This window comes from Odocoileus virginianus, chromosome 16 (genome assembly GCF_023699985.2).
Source record: "Odocoileus virginianus isolate 20LAN1187 ecotype Illinois chromosome 16, Ovbor_1.2, whole genome shotgun sequence".
Classification (NCBI taxonomy): Eukaryota; Metazoa; Chordata; class Mammalia; order Artiodactyla; family Cervidae; genus Odocoileus; species Odocoileus virginianus.
In genome coordinates, this window is record NC_069689.1 from 35,539,685 (window position 1) to 35,545,117 (window position 5,433).

A 5,433-nucleotide genomic window follows, 5' to 3' on the forward strand; every position below is an offset into this window, starting at 1 on the left:
TAGGCCTTTTGTTTCTTTAGGTAGATTTATTTCTAAATAATTTATTCTTTTCATTGCAATGGTGAATGGGATTATTTTCTTTTTTTTTTTTTTCGCTCACATTTTATTTTCTAATTCTTTCACCAAGTACATTACTGCTAAGTAAGTTCACATTTCCAAAATAGTTATAAAACCAATATCATGTTACCATGTTCAGGGTCACAAAATAAAATGGGAGAGTTCCCAATCTCTTTTAAAAAACAGCAAAACTCCTGTCCTTAAACTGGGTAAGTACAAATACATGTGTGATCAATGTCATTCACAAAGTTAGATACTGAAGTTTATTAAGCCTTAAGCTGAAAAAACACATTTGAAAAATTCCTAAAAAACAGAGATGAATTTCCATGTCATCACAGAGAAAAGGAACACAAAGATGCTACACCCCGGGTTCCCCCAAGTGGCCCAGGCCCTCACTACTGAGAAGGCTCACCACTCCCTCTTCAATCACAGAGGGAAAGATCAGCCTGGCTGCTGCTCTGGCTCAGGGCCCCTCTTCCTCCTCCCTCACAGCCTCTGCAGAAGGGAGTGGGAAGGACCTAAAAGCCCTTCGGTTGACCCTGAGCAGATACTCCATGAATTTCTCCTTGCTGGTCTCCTGCAAAGGCCCGGGGACCCCACAGGAACTCATAGCGAGCAGGGTCGCTGTCAGGCACCTGACGGTACTTCCAGGTACCCCTCCCGCACCCACACTTGGGTTAGCAGCTCCCTGGGCTCACCAAAGATGGAGTGCTCCCTCCCAACATACAGCCCCATCTTGTTGAGCGCTTCCCAGATCTCCTCCTCAGGGCTGTGATCCCTATTCTGGAGGATCAGGCTGAGGACCACCACCAGGAGGCCAGCCTTGGGCAGGCCCTGCCCACCTCTCTGCATTGCATCACAGGTGAGGCCCAGGGTGGGGACCATGATGTAGATGTGCCTCCTGGGGTCTACCTCCTTCACATCCACACCAAACACCAGCAGAAAGCACTCAACCGCTTGGCAGAAGACCACCGGGTAGTGCTCCTGGTTACCCCTGAGGACTGTATTCAGCAATTCGGCATAGGAGGTTAGCTTCCTGGCTCGATACTTGCAGAGCAGGAACTTCACCATGTTAGCCACCATTTTATTCAGAGCTTCCTGGGGCAAGGCCTCCACAGGGGCTGATGAGGAGACTGGGGGGGAGGAGGCTGAGGGGATGCAGCCTCCCCCTGCCTCAGCCCCCAAGAGCTGTGCCTCCTCCGGGCCCTGGGCCTCGCCTGGGTCCTGAAGGTCTTCCTTGGGCTTGCTCAGCTCACTCATCTCGATCATGAGCACGATACCTTGACTCCTGGTACTGCCTGGACCTCCTCTGTTCTCTGACCTCTGGACACAGGCCTAAGACCTCTGCCTTTGCCTCCTGGTTCCTGGAGCCCCTTTGGCCCTGAATGGACGGCACCTGGACAGATCTTCCATCAGTCAGTCAGGCAGGAGCCTTTCCTGCTTCTTGGGAGCTCAGCCCCATGGATGTGGCCGATTATTTTCTTAATTTCTATTTATGTTTTCTCATTGTTAGTGTATAGGAATGCAAGGGATTTCTGTGTATTAATTTTATATCCTGCAACTTTACTGTATTCATTGATTAGCTCTAGTAATTTTCTGGTGGTGTCTTTATATGTAGAGGATCATGTCATCTGCAAACAGTAAGAGTTTTACTTCTTCTTTTACAATCTGGATTCCTTTTATTTCTTTTTCTTCTCTGACTGCTGTGGCTAAAACTTTCAAAATTATGTTGAATAGTAGTGATGAGACTGGGCACCCTTGTCTTGTTCCTGACTTCAGGGGAAATGCTTTCAAATTTTCGCCATTGAGGATAATGTTTGCTGTCGGTTTATTATATATGACTTTTATTATGTTGAGGTATGTTCCTTCTATGCCTGCTTTCTGGAGAGTTTTTATCATAAATGGAGGACACCCCATTTTCATAAACTTTCTTGGGGAGGGGAAGTCCCTGGCTCTAAAAGAAATGTTCTGGTGTCCTACACAGGAGTCCACAGTCACATTTCAGGTCTGCTGCTCCGCTACTTAGAGTACATTAGAGGTGGACCCATTAGGTCTTTCCAAACAAAAAAACAACAAATCCCACTTGTTTGACTTGTGTGTCCAGAAGCCAGACATTTCTATTCCACATGCATAGCCCTGGGGGCTCATGAACAATCAGTTGTACAGTAATGTTTATAATCAGTGTCCTTCTGATGTATTGGTATATGGGACAGGAAGATGGTGAGTGTCTTTCCCCCCATTGCTAGTCATCTCCACATAGTCACATTAGCCAGGTCATCTTTTCATGGAGGTCCAGAGTAGGACACCACCACCAACTCAATGTAGACCCCGCATTTATACTCATTTTGCTATGAGCACATTGTTGCTGTCCAGTCCTTGGCTAGATTTCCTTTGCTCAGGCTAGGAATGAAAAGTCAGACTTCTAACAGGTGCAACACCGGAAAGATGATGACCATTAAGCAAAATACAAGCAGTAACCACATTTGAGGTAATAACACCCTTCTGTGGTTTTAGTTTTGGTCTACAATACAATTCAGAAAACTCAAGTTTTTGTAATACAGGTTTGTGTCCAAAATCACATCAACAGTGGCCAACCAGTTTTACCTTGGATGTCTGAACCACAGCTATTCCATTTTTTCAATTGCATGTCCTTTTTCAGTGGCCAAAAGAGATGTATAATGCATGTTCAGTGGGTCACAAAGCAGGTCACTCTGTTCAGTAAAATTAAGTTTAACCATGTATAAGCAAGAATGACTTCCCCATACCACCACATATGAAGATTTCCCCATCATTTTCCCTTCTGATTGCAAATCTTTCGATATATCAAAGTATGTGTCCTTTGAAATCAGAGAGAATACTGTCTGTCTGCCTGCCCTGGGTTCAGATCATGTCACTAGGGGCTAGGCCTCCTTTATATTTGCGTAGTTATACACTTTGGGGGGAAAACTGATCATAATAAGCTCAGAGGTATGTTGATGGGAGATCAGCCTTGGATGTTCATTGGAAGGACTAATGCTGAAGCTGAAACTCCAATACTTCGGCCACTTCATGTGAAGAGTTGACTCGTTGGAAAAGACCCTGATGCTGGGAGGGATTGGGGGCAGAAGGGGAAGGGGACGACAGAGGATGAGATGGCTGGATGGCATCACCGACTCGATGGACATGAGTCTGAGTAAACTCCGGGAGTTGGTGATGGACAGGGAGGCCTGGTGTGCTGCAATTCATGGGGTTGCAAAGAGTCAGACACGACTGAACGACTGAACTGAACTGAATGTTGATGGGAAAATATTTTGTAGGCTATAGGTTTTAATCATTTACCAAGTTGTTACAGAAGCATTGTACATGTGCTTTCAGCAGCAGGCTTAAAGCAATCAATGTTACACATCATGAGTCATTATACTTTGTGATAACTTCACTAGATAGTTTCCTTCTCCTTCTGAACAACAGGGCAAATGTGTGGCAAACACAATAGCTTTTATAAATCTAGACCTCAGTTTACAGGACTAGAATTTAATATCTATTAGAACATATTAATTTTCTCTCTAAATTACCCTCACTTCCAAACAGCCAAATCAAAACTAAATTGTTGCAAAAGAAGTCTGGCCTGTTGAAAGCATAGGCTCCTCCAAATTGGCTGTGGTGGAATTCCTCAGGAATCTCAGACTGAACTCTCAAAAGGCATCTCAACATCAGGAAAGCCTTACCAAAAGCCTGCCATCAGGCCCTGCCTCAGCTGATTTCCCTCTTCTCTGCTGCGCTGTGCTCATTCGTGTCCGACCCTTTGTGACCCCATGGACTGTAGCCTGCCAGGCTCCTCTGTCCATGGGATTCTCCAGGCAGGAATACTGGAGTGGATTGCCATGCCCTCCTCCAGTTCCCTCTTCTAGACTTCCCCCAAATTTTGAGATTCCCACACACACCTGGAGACAGTCTTTCCCATTCACCTGATAAGTGTGCTCAGAACCTAAGAGCCTCCAGTCTCTGAAGGGACAAGGCAGAGAGAAGTGTTTCAATTCTACCCACAGGTGTAGTTTACAAAATTGCCATAGGTTGTAACTAACTTGCCTTTTCATACTGTTCCTGGGGTTCTGTCAGACCTCTCCACCATGACCCGTCTGTCTTGGGTGGCCCCACATGGCATGGCTTAGTGTCACTGAGTTAGACATGACTGTGGTCGTGTGATCAGATTGGCTAGTTTTCTGTGATTATGGTTTTAGTGTGTCTGCCCTCTGATGCCCTCTCGCAACACCTACCGTCTTACTTGGGTTTCTCTTACCTTGGGCATGGGGTATCTCTTCACGGCTGCTCCAGAAAAGTGCAGCCGCGGCTCCTTACCTTGGACAAAAGGTATCTTCTCACGGCCGCCCTCCTGACCTTGAACGTGGAGAAGCTCCTCTGGGCCCTCCTGCGCCCACGCAGCCACTGCTCCTTGGACGTGGGGTTGCTCCTCTTGGCTGCCACAAGATGGGAATACCAGACCATCTGACCTGTCTCTTGAGAAACCTGTATGCAGGTCAGGAAGCAACAGTTAGAACTGGACATGGAACAACAGACTGGTTCCAAATAGGAAAAGGAGTACGTCAAGGCTGTATATTGTCACCATGCTTATTTAACTTATATGCAGAGTACATCATGAGAAACATTGGGCTGGAGGAAGCACAAGCTGGAATCAAGATGGCTGGGAGAAATATCAATAACCTCAGATATGCAGATGACACCACCTTTATGGCAGAAAGTGAAGAGGAACTAAAAAGCCTCTAGATGAAAGTGAAGGAGGAGACTGAAGAAGTTGGTTTAAAGCTCAACATTCAGAAAACTAAGATCATGGCATCTGATCCCATCACCTCATGGGAAATAAATGGGGAAACAGTGGAAACAGTGTCAGACTTTATTTTGGGGGGCTCCAAAATCACTGCAGATAGTGACTGCAGTCATGAAGTTAAAAGATGCTTACTCCTTGGAAGAAAAGTTATGCCCAACCTGGATGGCATATTTAAAAGCAGAGACATTACTTTGCCAACAAAAGTCCATCTAGTCAAGGCTATGATTTTCCCAGTAGTTATGTATGGATGTGAGAGTTGGATGGTGAAGAAAGCTGAGAGCCGAAGAATTGATGCTTTTGAACTGTGGTGTTGGAGAAGACTCTTGAGAGTCCCTTGGACAGCAAGGAGATCCAACCAGTCCATCCCAAGGGAAATCAGTCCTGGGTGTTCATTGGAAGGACTGATGCTGAAGCTGAAACTCCAATACTTTGGCCACCTCATGGGAAGAGTTGACTCATTGGAAAAGACCCTGATGCTGGGAGGGATTGAGGGCAGGAGGAGAAAAGGATGACAGAGGATGAGATGGCTGGATGGCATTGCCGCCTTGATGGAC

At 46.0% G+C, this 5,433-nt stretch overlaps 1 pseudogene; it reads right to left on the reverse strand.

Annotated features, from left to right (window-relative positions):
* Positions 1-280: 280 nt before the first annotated feature.
* Positions 281-1,427, reverse strand: LOC110147866 (melanoma-associated antigen 10-like; annotated as a pseudogene).
* Positions 1,428-5,433: the final 4,006 nt, after the last annotated feature.